This window comes from Sceloporus occidentalis, unplaced genomic scaffold (assembly GCF_023333645.1).
Source record: "Sceloporus occidentalis isolate IW3139 unplaced genomic scaffold, rSceOcc1.0.p SCAF_15, whole genome shotgun sequence".
Lineage (NCBI taxonomy): Eukaryota > Metazoa > Chordata > Lepidosauria > Squamata > Phrynosomatidae > Sceloporus > Sceloporus occidentalis.
Window position 1 is genome coordinate 3,633,352 of NW_028316995.1, and position 16,137 is coordinate 3,649,488.

Consider the following 16,137-nt stretch of genomic DNA (forward strand, 5'->3'; position numbering starts at 1 on the left):
AACGAAAGTGTCACAGATCCACAGACTACTGTGGGGTTGTTGGGGAGAGATGTCTGAAAGATTCATAAAAAGAGACTATGCAATTTTTTTGAGTTCTTCACAATTTGGAGGAATGGAGGAAAGAGAGAGAGGGGATGTGATAGAAACATTTAAATACATAGAAAGATTTAACAAACAGGGGGAAGTCTATTTCCGAGGAGGAGAAATGTTGGAACAAGAGTTGATAATCTAACACTAGAGGACCAGAGGCTTAGATACAATGTAAGGAAGTTTTATTTTACTGAGAGGGTGGTAGATAAGTAGAACAGCCTCCCATCAGAAGTGGTTGAAGGAATTTAAACATGCTTGGGATAGGCATATGGCCATTCTCAATCTAAGCAGAAACCATGAAAAATGGTTCTAATCTGCTGTCAAATCCTATCTTTCTTCTGGAAGAGCGCAGTAACTGTTTCTGTTATATAAATATTTCGTTTGTAGACCTTCTCTGTTGAATGGCATTAATGTATCTGTCTATATCCACAGAGATAATTCGTGTGCCATTCTGTTCTTTAACACTGACCTTAAACCATCTTGGTGTTTAATAAATGTACTTGCCTTATCAGGTCATACGGATAGCGGCAGGGTAACCATACTGTACGCATTACGTAGCTTCAAGCAGAAACATGTGCTTTCTTTGCTGGCGTGGGCTGCTTCAAATTTATTTTATGTGATTACATCATCATCCAGCTGAAAACAATTGGGATGAAAATGCAGTTTAATACAGAAAAGAGGCTTTGTAGTTACAATTCCCATCGCTGAATTAATAGCGTGCTCGATGTGTGCACTTGGCACCTTAACCACATGTCACTGGATAATGAACAAATAATGAATGGAGTGGGACTAAATCAAGAAATATTGTTTTAATAAGCGCCTTGTGTTTAATTCTTTCATAAGTGGGAACTGTTGTCGGCCATTGTGCTTTTGTTAAGTGGTAACTGCCCTGCACCTGATTATTGTCGTTGTATTCTCCCCTATATGTGAAATATTGCTAAAAATAAGGAAAAAAATGGCACCCCATCCCATTATCTTCCCATAAACTAAAAAAACAAAAACAAATAGTAAAATTAGCTTAAAATGAATAGTTTAATAAAGTAAATGTACCCAACATGTAAATTCTGTAGTCCTTACCATACATACCAACATTTCAAAGGGCCAAAGAGTAAGACGTCTAGGGGCTATGCTAGGAAATGTGGTTGGAGGGGCTCTATTGAGATATTTTGTTGTGACTTTGTGTCTCATTGATTTTGAGCAGAAGTTTAGAATTTATGGATACATATTCCGCTGTTTCTACCCACATTTTTCTGACTTTTAGGGCTGTAAAACACCAAAACACTCATATCCCACAAACGTTCTGAGGTTTTTTTTTAAAAGAGGGACATTAGGGGAGGAAAAAAGAGCCAAAGGGATTTGGGTTCTAAAGAGGGAAGCTTAGGAGGTATGGTTGTAACAGAAGTTTCAAAACCCATAGAGCCGTTTCTGAATTCACAGCATTTTTGACCAAAATAGTCAGTAGAGCCTTAATCTGCCGGTGCTCTACAAATAAGATAAGAGATCATATGTAAATGAGAACAAAAACAGGGAAGAATTCCGTATTCATCTCTCTTCTGATGGGATTGACTGGCCAATGGTCATGAGAAGTGATCCTTAACTGGAAAGCCACCGGCTAGCTGCCCTTCCTCTACATGCTGTACCTCCGGCACAACTTTGCACTTGTCTGTCTTACACTTGTTTAATACCATGAGACGTTATTACCAAACAGTTATGATAATCCCTGTTTCCTTGAGTGTGATTCATTTTCTTTACCATAACTGTGTTTATCGCCGTTTGCTCTGCTGACCGATGTAGTAACTTTGTAATGATGTTGGGTGATTCTGGCTGTGCGTGGGTATCGCTAACTGTGCTAACTCTGTGTGGTTTCTCACACACTGTCCTAGAAAACCACAGCCCAAAACCTGGCCAACATCCAGATTTGCTTCTCCTAAATTATAAATGGGAGTACTTGTCTTAACTTTGAGAAACAAGATTACTGTGCGTTGTGATCCAAAACTCTACGGGTGATGATCCTCTTCATATACATCTTTCCCGTGAGTGGAAAGACCTGCACTCCCTTATTTTAATTACTCTTCTTCTTCTTCTTCTTCTTTGGTCTTCTAAGAATTAACTGAAGTATCTGAAGAAGCACTCTCCACAGTCCATAGCTGTATTGGGTTAGTTTTAGCCTTTTGGGAATGGCTGGACTCGCTGAACTCTAGAGGTGGTTTAATATATGTATGTATATTTCTGTGCACGTCTTTTACCAAGGAGGTCGAGCAGCCGTTACGTCTCAGGGGAATGTCTTCAGCTTGCTCGCTGACATGGAAACTACTTGAATGGAGGCAGTTAGGCTGTGAAGCCGTGTGCCGATGCACCTAACTTTGATTGTCAGGGCAGATCTGGGGCATTTATCACTTGGATTACTCTTTTGGAAAGGGAAGACGATAAACATAGGTGTAACATGTATGTTCTGCATTGTGTAAAGGCGCTGTTCTACATAATAATATTTGGCCTCCCTAGCTTGTTTCGCAAATAAACTTTAGCGGATCACAGAAACGTTAAGATTTTTTTTTCAGTTTCGTTGGCAACAATCTATTAATGACTGATTTGGTGCCACATGGCAATTAGGCATTCTCTGTCAAGTTATGAATGCGTAAGAAGAGTTGATTGCATGGTTAAAGAATGATTTGCAGGGAGGGCGCTGGGAATTATGTTTGTAATGCTGCATTGAGTTTCAAAAGCGTTTAGAAATGCTGTATGAGCTCCCAAAGTCAGCCCAGATACATTATATACACAAAGACCAGGGCCGGCCCGACAATGGAGCCGAGTGGGGCAACTGCTCCAGGCGGCACTCTTGAAGGGGCGGCACTTCGCCGCCCCAAGCCTTTTTTTTTTTTTTTAAAGCGAAAGAGAGAGAAAGGGGCGCCCCTCGCTCTCTCCTCTGCGGCGAGTTTCCCTGTTCGGTCTCGGTGCTGGCTTGTAATGCTGAGTGCCGGAAGATTTCCGGCGCACAGCATTACAAGCCGGCACCGAGACCGAACAGGGAGACTCGCCGCAGGACTGCTGAAAGGTAAGTACAAGAAGGGGGGGGCGGCAGGGACGGAGGGAGAGGAAGGGTAGATAAGGGGGGGGCGGCAGGGACGGAGGGAGAGGAAGGGTACATAAGGGGGCGGGGGTGGCATTTTAAAATTCGCCCCAGGCGGCATTTTGCCTTGGGCCGGCCCTGACAAAGACACAGCGTCTGAATGTTTGTGGGGCAACGCCAGCTCACCCTGGTCTTATTGCTCATTGACGCAGGTTGTCCATCCAGTTTCAACAGCCACGTCCATTACTGATTGGCAGCGACATCAGCCACCTAACGAGGCAAACAGCCGGCATTTACCAGCGACCCGGCATTGATCTTTTGCAATCTGTGCCATTATTCAACCAGGAATGAGTTGGCAACTGAAACCGTTGTTGGATTTGATAAAAAAAAAAAAAATGTAAAGAGGACTGTGTGATATTTTCATTCTAAACGAGTAACTGAATATAAATATTTTGGGACGAATGTATATCCTATTCCTCCTTAGTGCAGAAATTTGGGTGCCATGCTTTTCCAAGAATTGTTAATGTACCTCAAAATAAATATATTATACAAAAAAAACCCTCTTGGTGTTAATCAATTGGTCCACGAATGGAAGATCACTTTGAATAAAAACAAATGTGAATTACAGCATTTTGATAAAAAGTTTCAGATATAAGAAGGTGAAACCTTGACAAGGAGAAGGACAATCACAAGTGGAAGTCCTGAAGCAGTCAACATTTGCTTTCTGGTTGAATCATAACTTTTTCTGAAGTTCTCTCCACGTAATATATCAGTTTGTCTTAGTCTGTCAATTCTTGTCTTGCCCCTTGAATTTATGTATTGTATTAAGCGCTGCGTAAACTGTTGGCGCTATATAAATAAACCATAATAATAATAATAAGTTCTATTGGTCAGAAGGAACAAAATATTCTGACTTGAATCACAGTGCGTGGGGTCCTTGTAGCAGCCGCACCGCGTGGTCTGTTTACCATCTCTTACAGCTTATATGTTAATATGGGGCTTACAAATAAAATATAAATGCATTGGAACTGCACCTAATAGGTATACTTTGAGAGTAGCTCATATCATCATGATTATTCCTTTGCGTCAAATGATTGCTGTTGATTGTTTTAAGTAGCCATTGTATGTATGTATGTATGTATGTATGTGTGTGTATGGAGGGACTTCGAGAAATTGATTAATCATACTCCCACCATTTCAGTTGTCCATTTGGCAAGAGTTGGAGAGGGACAGGGCTGGCCTCGGGAAGAGGGTGGGAGGCTTTGCCCCCACGCACCTGACCTAAAAATTCCATCTTGCGGAGCTAGCGCCTGGAAGAGCAAAGTGGGAGCTGCAGTTGAGGTCTGTGCTGCAGTAACAAGACCTCTCTTAATATTTCACCTCACTGGGCCTATCGGGGAGATCAAAGGTTCTTCCAAACCAACATTATCCATAGCACTGCCACGTCCGGTTCTGCCACCCATCGCAGCTTCTGTGGGGTGAACCTTTAAATATCCGCAGGACAAATACGTTGATTGACAAATAAAAATTCAGCACCCATTTCTACTGCATAATGGAAGAGCCATCTTTAAAACAAAAGTCGATTTTTTTCTCTAGGGACACCAATGATGGGACGGAGCGGTGATGAAGTTGCCGCTGTTGGCAGGATTTGACTGTTTTTGTGTTATGTTCATATGGCGTATAAATCATACTGGCAGCTCTGTACCCATCGAAGCGCAAACAAAGCAAACGTAGAATATATACCTAGAGATCTGCCAAATAGTAGGTTTGCTTGGTATACCACACTGATCCAATTTTTCAAACGCATTCATTTTGCGAGGAACAATTTGTTACGTGTACCTGTGCCACCAGTGTTCTTGGCACTTTTTAATAAAACACTTCAAAGTGAGGGTTTTTAAAAAATAAAAAAAAAACTATGTTATTGTCATTAATCTTGCCCCAGTTTCAGCAAATCTCTGTTTATAATTATTAATTAAGATACGTGGTTAGCGACCTGGCCAGCTTTGTTCATAGCTTATGTTTTTAGATGTCTCAAAGTCATCTGAAACATATCTAGCTCTTTTGCAGCTTGGTAGACCTGCCTTGGCTTTCTACCAGCTACCTAATGGAACATCTGGCAGGCACCGCGTTCCTAGTGAAGACAGAGATCAATTCCGGGTTTTTGATCTTTTGAAAGTTTCCATTTGTTATGCTTTGTTATACGGGATTAACATTGCCACCTGGCTTTGTGTTATATTAACAGGTACCTACAGCTGAGTTTTCAAATCAATGTATTAAATAAGCAAAAAAGATAAAAATTCTGGACGTGAGGTCCAGTAAAACATATATACCAACATATTTGATCATGAAACTGGTATTAAAATGGTTACATTTTCACAGTTTTGTTTAATAGCAGATCTGTCATTTTACTCAAATCCTATTTCATAAGCCAAATAAATGTGGTGGCATTTACTGATTAAATGTGTGTCTATGTGTGTGTGTGTGGTTTATATGTATGTGTATGTTTGTGTGTGTGTACATATGTATATATATATATACATATATATAGCTAGATACTATGTACATGTATCATATTCTATGAGTCAAAATGACATTGGTTTATAGCAAATGCAAATAAAAAAATAGGCAGAATTAATACTAAAAAAAAGTTTTAATCTAATGTTAATGAGGCAAAAGTAGCGCAATCATATGTCGATGTATTTGCACCTAAAAGATTTTCTTCTGTTTTATTTTGTGTTAAAAGTGAAGTTTGGATTCCAGGCTTTTTCGGTTTTCCTGCCAGACAGACAGTACATTCGCTTGGCGTGTTCAGTGCTTTGTGGTATGTGATCATCCTCTTGCTTATTGACGGTTTTACGGTTGTATGATAGCTAGCTGGAAGTATGCATACCGGCATGCGAATCGGATATATACATGCGCATAACCAGTGAACTCCATGTGCATCTCTACAAGATGCCGGGCATTCCAGACCGAGATTCCTAAGATCCGTGCTCCTTCTTCAGGAACCTGGGTAAAAAATATTAAAAACATATTCATTTTAAAGAATATAAAACTTACAATAACTATAGGAAATCATTGGGTAAAAAAGGGTATTTTGACGGTAAAAGTATTGAAGAAGTAAAAACGTATTCTTTGTGCTGAATAGGCTAGATCATCAGACGTATTATGATTGATGGCAGTTGAAAACTTAAAAATATAATTTCATTATTTCTATAGTCAGGAAATGTCTCCAATTTTCATTATAATTTTAGTGTCAATGCATGGTGAATGGATTTTCCTAATATTAATGCTTCTAGAGCCAAGTTCAGTGCCGGCAAATACCACAATGTATTTCAGTAGTTATTTGGTCTCTTGCTTTGAATGTAATGTGTACATATTAACCATTTAAGTGATGTTTTAACCACTAGTAGTGAAAGCTGAGACGTCTGCCTAAACATGGACTGTCGCCGTCATAACCTTTAACATATATGTGAATCCATTTACTCAAACTAGTTATAGCTTATTCTATTTGTTTGATAATTTATGTCATTGTTTTGGAGGTGTTACGTTTCAAAGTTCACCTCTTGGAAGCCAAAATCAATGGCAGCCTGTGGCAGAGCCAGCGATATCAGATTCAGACCTTCTGGCTCCCACACACCGGATCTTATCCACTCCTTCCTCACAAGACGGAGAAGGTAGCGCATGGTGCCGTGGCTTTGGGTTACTTCGGGTTACATGATCTTGATGAATAAAGTAGCTTATATAGTAGCACAGTGCATCTACTCCTCCTTGGCAGCTGGTGGTGGTGCCTCCAGAGCTTGGGGTGTTCTAGGCGTATTCTTAGTATGTTTAATGGATGGTTTGGCTCTGAGGGCCAAATTAATTTATCTAATCAGTTTATTCAAACTAATCAGAATCCCCTCCATACGTTTGCTTTGTCTCCCTGTAGTATCAGTATCACCAGCCAGTTCCAACGCTGGCTCGTATTAGATTTCCAGCGGGGTCTAACAAAACTACACAAAAATAAGGAAATTATCTTATACTACTATTTAAAAGAAATCTTAGCTTAAAAATTCTATTTCACCATTTCAACATCTTTTTCACATACTGTAGAAATATATGCTGATTGCTTTAATCTCCATTTGCCGCCAAAGGCCTTTTTTTTTCCTCTGATATATTGTCAATGAAAGTTTAGATTTTTAGTAGCCCGTGACTTCTGGTTTTACAGAATTTATTCTGCACCGGTTATAAAAATAAATAAATAAATAAAAATGATGTGGCTTTAATCTTGTTGAACAAAATATTATTTTTTATCTGCATTGACACCTTAAATAAGATAAGGCTTCCTCTTAATCTAAATAATCAAATCAAATTTGATAATAAAAAGGCGAGATCTGCTTTCAAGTACAATCATTAGAGTTTGGCGAACATTTTTACAATTAACATTTCCAATAGGAAATATTCTTTGATGTTGTAAGATTACGCTGGCTGTGTACATTTTATTAATCACGTTTAAGTGCTTCAAGCTTTTGCTGAAAGAACACGGAAATATATTGTGTTTCACAAAGGGCCCTAATGATTTTAGCGCTGAATTTTAATGCTACTTATAGCAAGTGAATAAAGGAAGGATGTTTTTGAACTATTTGTATGCATTCCAGCTGTGCCTTTCAAATCGTGCAATTCACCATTTTTCTCTCAATAACTGATTTTAGTTTCATATTCTTCTGTTATTCCTCTGTATTTTTCTTTATAGGGACACCTCAGTGTTTTCTTCAAACATACAGAGATTACTTTACAAATATCACATGGTTACAGAACTACGTTTTAAACATTTGGCCCTATTTTTTTAAGAGCAATTCATGGGAAAGTGGTAATTAACAGGGGTTCTGGCCCAGAGTCTCCAGGTGAAACCCCGCTCAGTTATTCTCTAACTCTCTGCCTACTCTCCCACTCGCTTCCCCACAACTTCCAAACCCTTTCCCCGCCACTAATGGTTGTTGTGGGCTAGCTCAGCCACTGTGTTCTGCTTCCCCCGGGTCTCTGGGACAATGTCTTCGTTCCCCAAGGCAGAGGAGTGGTGTGTGTGGCCGTGCCGACTCTCTACCATGTTCTGCCTACTTTTTGCCTACATTGCCTCCAACAAAAGGCACTCTGGGTCTAGCCCAGTCTCCTTGTGTGGCTAACTATGCCCCCACATGAAGCCACTCATCCACATGAGACAGTGCTCCGGGTACCCTGCCCTGAAAAGTTCCCAGGAAAGCTCATTTGTTTCCTTGGTCATTACTCCAATTACTTTGCCCTAGAATTGCGAGGCGAGATGAAACCTTGGTTATCTTGGCGTTCACTATGCGTTAGGAAGGGCAATCCCCAGGAATGGCTTCCATTGAGAAAGAGCCAAGTTAGCCCAGCATAATGTACAGCTAGATCAGTGAAATTATGTCACAGAATCGCCTCCTCTCCTCTGAATCCATGGGTCTGTGAATAAACCCCATTAAATAGGGCTGCTCTCTATGCAGTAGATGGGGGCCCAAGAGAGTGAGATATGTTCGTCGATACGCTTTCCTTAAAAAGTGGGCCTTTTTTTTTTTACTTGCTAAAACCAGGACTGTGAAATGTATACGCCTAGACTGCTGTCGGCTAACAGTCCAGGGTTTCTGCAAATTTCTCTTTGATACACCTATTCTCGAACACAGATGTTAAGAATTCATTGTGTCTCGAGTTGATAATACCTGATGGATAATAAGGATAATTAGTTTATAGGGTATGTAGTAAAGGCAATGAAAGCGCTTCAGAAAATGCTTTATTTTAGGTAACATTATGTTTTAGCGCATGCACTAACAATGGCGCCACCTGGTGGATATTATTTATATATTTATCTCAATATAAAGTGGAATCCTCAGCGCTACCCTCAGCACCAGTGTCACAACCTATTATTTATGAAATCCAAACAGAGACTGCTGTGCTGTACCGTGCAGAATAATATGAAATGTGGCAGGCGGAAGCAGGGGTATCTCAGAAGGATAGGGACATTTTGGAAAGAGTTCAGAGAAGGGTTTGCAGGATAAAAATAACAGGATCTCATTAAAGGATCTCAACTTGTACAGCTTGGGGGAAACAAGAGAGCGAGGGGAGGTGTGATAAAAAAACATTTAAATACTTAACGGGATTTAACGAAGTACAGGAATGAAGTTTGTTTGAAAGGAGGATAAATGTTAGAACAAGAGGTCATAATCTAAAACTAGATGGTCAGATATTTAGATGTCATTTAAGGAAATTTTATTTTACAGAGAGGTTGATCAGTAAGTGGAACAGCCTCCTAGTAGAAGTGGTAGAGGCAAATACAGCGAGGGAATTACAGCGAGGGAATTAGAAATATGGCTATCCTGAATGTAAGTCGAGACCAAGTTGTGATTAAAGTCTTTATTTTAGGAATAATGGGTAGAATAGATGGGCTGAATGGTTCCTATCTACCGTTTCTATGTAATGTGGTGTTAGGCGTACTCATAAGAAAGAAATATACGATTATTATATCAAATAAGTATAATTATATTTATACTTATTTAATATTATATTATTATATATAATATGAATGAACTGAAGATTGTTTTATATTTAATGGAAGTTGTTGGAATGACTAGATGAGATGACTCCTTTAGGATAATGAGATTAATTCTGCAAAGTATGTGCTGAATCTGAGCAAGGTAGTCCCTTACGCTTAAACCACATATCTCCACAACACCAAGAAACGAAGTATTTTAATGAAACGTGTTTATTAGATGAGTTTTTTACTGCTAAAAGTTGCCTTGGTAGCCGTTCCGCGGTAATATCCTACCTAACAGCACACACCGGGAAATCACCAAAGGCCAAAGCTATTTTTAATTCCAGCACCTAAAAATAGCCGTTTCTTCTCCGCGTTCTGTATAACAGCTGCGCAGCCTGCCGTGTCCAACATTTCAAAAACATTCTACAGCGGGAACGTTCATAAAACTCTCGGCTCATCAATCTTTAATAAATTAACCCTTTCAGTCCAATAAAAGTTAAAAAAAACAAAACAAAAAAACACATTATGTGAAGAAAGAAATCAACTCTGTAAATCTAAATAATGCCTTTCTACAGAAGAAAGGCTTAAAAGTATAAGATTTACGTGGTAAGGCCTAATGGACCATGATCCTCCATACCATTTATTTTTTTGTGTATAACCCATTCTACGGTGCTAAAGAATCAAGAACTATATAGATAAAAGGTAATAGAACATTCTAAGAGCATTTAGGGGCTTTATGAGAACTTTGCAAAGGTTGTATCTTAATTGTTATAATTACTAGATGGCAAAAGTTGCATGTTCCTGATAATCGTTGACTACATTTAGGCCAGTGTTATCGGCTGGTTGCTCATATTTCTTTTTAGTTTTGTAATGTTTTTTAATTTAGTAACATAAAGGAAACACATATCGGTATTATTTAAAGAGACACATACCTTTATGTTAGCCATATAGACACGTAATAGAAGATGTTGACTTGGATTATGGAATACATCCTCTCGTCTCCCAGTGCTGTGTACATTCTGTACAAGAAAATTCAATGAGGAGTAACCATAGGTGACCTTTTGTATGTCTATATACATATATTAGTGCTTTACACTTTTTACTAAAAGTAATTTTCAGACGCATGTTGTGGGGACAGTTGCTCCTTATAAAAATAAAAGCACATTTTATAAAGTGTGGCGGGACGTAACAAGATGGATAACTCTTATTTAAGACTGAAAGTTTGCTATTATATTGTATTTTATGAATTTTTATGCTATTATAGACTATGTGGAGTCAATGAAATGTATAATAAATGCTGTGATTTATATACGATACTTGCGTGGATCCTATGGTATGTTACATTATTTGTTTTATGATCTGTACTTTCACCGTACGGAGATGTTAATTATTTATCACTGTTGTCTAATATTCCCAAGCGTACTTCCAGTCACACTAAACTGAGCTACAAAGCACAGTAGACAGCTGCTGATTATCACAAAGAATATAAAAGTGTTGTTCTGCAGGATCCCCCCCCAAAAAATTTTTAACAGCAGACTCTTGCATCTTGTATGGGTTAGCGTTCTTCAGAATGACGCAGCGGGGTAATGTAACACAGATGACCCTGTTTGTGTGCGGAGAACGGGTGACTTGTAGCTCACAGGGCAAGCCCAGCCAATTTACCTCTTTGAGAGTTCCCGAGTGCCAGATTATTCATTAGATATACTAGGCATGTGCCTAGGAACCCCTGAGCTCCAGGAGGATTCCGTTGCTTTAATCCATAATCTATCTGACAGATTTGATTAGCGTGTGTGTGTGTATTCGCACGTGTCTGACCCCAGAGACTTACTTTGCACTTTGTTTTTTTTCCTACTGGGCGGTTGGCCAGATTCTTATGTTCATGGACATTTCTAATGCAGTTATATAAATAATAAACATGGCTGTGTCCTGTTCGGCGAGGACATGGTGTGGATATGTGGATTAGTTATGTGGATATTTTGTCACACTCTGTCCTCATTACATAACCGAATTACTATAGTTAGAAACGTTATCTGATACATCATCTAAGGAAATGAAATTGCAGAAATGTAATTAAACAAGTTGGCCGGTAAGCATATCACTACGACGTAGACTTTTTTTTATACGTACAGTTTATGTGCTTTCAAGTTAAAGAACAAGTTAACGTTTAATGTACATTACCTTTAGGTTTACGATGGGTTCAGAGGAAACATCTAGGTACAAAGTATCCAGGAAGAATGTTCTCTGGGGAGCTGTCACCTTAAAAGCAAAGTGATCTGTCACCCTATCTGTTAGGACAGATCCTGAACAGCAGTAGTCTATCTGTCTTACTATGTCTCACCCCCTACAGTCAGAATGCCAACGTAGGAACTGACCTCTTGAGACTGCCCGCCGTGCATCGCAGAGGCCAAGGTGCCCTAGGCACTTGGTTGAGTCACCTGGCACTAAGACTGGCCCGGCTGCTCTGTTCTTTACGTTCTATAAAATGTTTCACCCGCCATTATTTATAATTTTCTCCCCATTCGTTAAATTTAGTATGATCTTAGTGTCCGATGTCTTTACTTATTCCTGCATTTATTGCATGGATATCGCAGAGTGTAAAAAAACAGAGCAGAATAGTGAAGTCAGCATTTTTATATATATTTTCACCTCTTCTGCGAGCCACGCTATATAAAGCTCTCAAGTGCGCTTCTTGATTTAGAAATATATCTCAAATTCCAATTGTTCTCCTTGGATAGATGCCTTTAAAAGGAAGCTAGACTTCCTTCCCTACTAATGAGGCTGCGTAGTCGTCCATTAGATACAATCATGGTTAAAGCATTTGTATTATTTGTTATTAAAGAAACAACCCAGCCCTACTTTTATGTAGAATGCGTTTTGGAATCCCTTTACCAAAGTGTTTAAATGTTATTGCACACATATCGGTGCCTACAATCTTTTTTTTTTTTTTTTTATGAAAGTGAAAAATTTTTACTTTTTCTTATTTTCCTCCATCTGACTGCTTATCCTAAAATCAAGTACTCTCTGTATAATCAATGGCAATCCAACTAGCATGCTTGAAAATGGATGGGGTGTAAGTTCGGCAGATGGGGCTACCATTAAAGCCCGCATTCCCTTTGCCATCTGCAGCTAGCCTAAATCAAATAGGCAAGCCGCAGTATGTCTCAGACTTCAGGGCTGCTACACAGACGTGGATTATGCTGGAAGTACACGTGTTTCTAAGAAGGCTCCATGCCGGTCATTGTATTTACTTTTATTTATGTGTATTCATTTTCTATGCCTTTATAAATATGTATTCACGCTTATAATAATAAAAAAAGAAAAAAAAAGAAAATAATTGGATGAGATAAAAATTAATTAAGAAATAGATAATTTGTATGGATGGCAACAAAGGCAAATGTTCAGGTAAACATTTGTAATGTTTAGTTCTCCAACCCGTTTCTGTCTGTGCCGTGCTTGTCCACAAAGCCTTTTATGATATATTTTTACTATTCATTTCTGTAAGGCTTGTACAGACGACCACACGTCTTACCCACAAGCCTATCTAATGATGATGAGCACTGTGCTGACCGAAATGCGTTGGGTATATCATTGGCAAGATGTCCCGTATTTCCCGCTTTCCTCTCGTATGGTTTCCTGCTTCTGTTTTGGCCGTTGAGGTTTTCCAACGCCTCTGATCTCAGGCATTAGCCTTTTAAATGTGTTTTGTGTCATTGTGTCAGTAAACTTGCTAATGGGATGGATGTGAGTGATATGCCATAACATGCTTCTTATTGATTATTTCATCGAGGACCTTAAAACCCATTTGTCCGATTACTCACTGGAATTTTGGGATTCTATATATGTTCTAATTTTTCACACGGCGTTAGTGCATTTATTATTTACGCTGTTATGGAAAATGTCAGAATTGCCTCACTTTGATGATTTATGCAACATTGGGGTTGCAGGTATATATAATTAAAAAAATGTTAACTTCTGTATATTTCAAAATAACCAATCTTTAATTTCTTGTGAAACTTTGGAATATGTATTTCATTCATTTTAGAATCATGGGTGTTGCAAAGAGGGAATATTTAAACTTTCATCATATGGTTTCCATGGATATGCGACAAATTCAGAGTATAACTTGCAACAGTAATTTTGCCTAAATTATTCCTCCCCAATTATTTATTACCTCTGCTTCTTGGAAGCTGGTACGCAGGATGTATTTAGAATTGGTTGATGATTGGCTGGTTCAAGCAGCCAAAACCGGCCCAAAATTCAGACTACATAGTGGGCATTCTGTTGCAGCTCTGGAGCTGCAGTGCTTTAGCAAGTATTGTATAGATACAAGTAAAAAATAAAATATATACAATACTCAGAAAATGTTTAAGGCAGGTGTGAGAAAATGCTGTAAAGTAAGAACGCTTCCAAAAATAGATATATCAACAAACGTGCATCAATTCTTCCAGCTTACGCTTGCACAAAGTCGGACATTTTGTAGGCATATAGTTAGGTGTATGATTAAACAATTATACCAAATGTTTGCCACTGATGATCAATTTAATATGTAGGTTGAAACACAATCATTAACTGAAACAAGAAAGCTGTGTGGGAGGAATAGAACCAACTAGGTGAGGAACAGCTCAACTCAGTAACAAGGTCAGCTTGCTTTGTCAAGTCATACACCGCGGCAAGACTGAACGCAGCGACAAGACACAAGGTGGTTATACTGCATTGGCAAGGTCCCTCCCAGGCACAGATGTTAAAGCAAACAGGGGTTTCCAGATGTTATGTCCAAGCTCTTTTGAAGAACGGGCAGTCTTGAGGATCCTTGAGTGATCAGCCAAGGAACCTTCTTGCAGCAGATAAGACACGTCATGCTTACTTCTCTTCTCAATTGCAAGATGTCCAGCACTGCCAAACACTGGCAGAAAACAGTGAGACTCTGGTACAACCATCTACTGTACAGAATAGTCTGGTCAGAAGTGAAAGACTTGCAGCCAAAAGCCATACCACTGATGTGAAAACAAGGCCAAGCAACTCAACTATTCATGCAAACTCAAGCACTGGGGTGTAGAAAAGTGGCAGCAGGTGCTCTGGACTGATGAATCAACATTTTTAATATTTAGCTGAAGCAGAAGGCAGTCGGTTCGCTGAAGGGCTGGAGAGCGGTACAAGAATTTGTGTTTGCAGGCATGGTGGAGGTTCATCGCAAGTTTGGGGCTGCATTTCTGCAAATGGAGTTGGGGATTTGGTCGGAATGAATGGTCTCAATGCTGAGAATTACATGCAGATACTTATCAATCATGAAATACCATCAGGGAGGCATCTGACTGGCCCCAAATTTACTCTGCAGCAACTTCTCAACATCATCGCCTCTATCCGGAATGACATGAAGAGAGAAATAAACAATTAACATATCTCTTTTTGCACAGTACTGTGTGTTTGTATGTATATATTATATACTGTGCATGTATATTTGTAAATGCCGAGCTTTTACTTGGAATATTCATTTTTGTTTTTAATTCCACATTATTCCAATTATTGTGCTGCCTTACTCCTGTGCAATTGTTTTAAAGGACATAATGAACCCCGGGCCTAATGAGTCCATTAGACGTGGTAATCAATAATGAGCATCTGACCATTATGTTTATTGATGAGCTGATTGCTTGAGACAGTCTTTAGAGAACACAAATCCGTTTTGATACTGGGAAATTGTCTCTTGATGGTCGCAGCAGACTGAGTTTTAAAGGCAGCGAAAACACATCCCGCAATATTCTAAAACTCATTAGGGGCATCAGTTAGAGAACATTTACAGGAAAGCTGTGCACATTAAGCTTTCTCTCTGGGTTTTGGCAAACATTGTACGGTATTTGCTATAAAATTAGATAGAACTTTGTTAGATTGTATCAGGCAAGATTACAACTTTTGTTGTGTAAGGGCTACAGCACATAGAACAAGGTCACATAGGCTTTTCACAAGTCACAAATTTGGATTTTTTATTTAAATATTCGTATTGGTTAAAATATAATATTTCTTAAGCGGAAATGGTGTTACCCAGCGGAGCAAAAAAAATAACATTGCTACTTCTGGTTGTAAGTAGTGGAACCAACGCTGTACCAGAAGGGTTATTGGAGCAGTCATGAGTAAAAAAAAAATAAAAAATGAATAAACATATATTTATGCGATATAGGGTGTTTCATGAGTAACACTTGTCAGAGCTGTTGGGTTGCTGCTTTACATAGACCCCATCTGAGCCAACTCAGGGCCATAAGTTCCATAGGGCAAGAAGGGTAGCTGTACCACTTCTGGAACCACGTGCAACATCAGCCCCGATGTGACCTCTGACCTTGCCATGCACCTGCATTTGTTGTTATGGCCCCGACAGCATAAGTAGGGTGCCGCTTGCAATTTAACCCTAATGGCGAATGCATTGTATGTACCTGTACGTTCACTGCTTCATGACATCAAGAGGCTCTCA

The 16,137-nt window shown here is 39.1% G+C and overlaps 1 protein-coding gene across 1 annotated transcript in view; it reads left to right on the plus strand.

The window, feature by feature from the left end:
- Positions 1–16,137, plus strand: part of LOC149303153 (protein kinase C epsilon type-like) — a 154,784-nt gene that overhangs the window by 64,673 nt on the left and 73,974 nt on the right. The gene's annotated exons all lie outside the window — the stretch shown is intronic.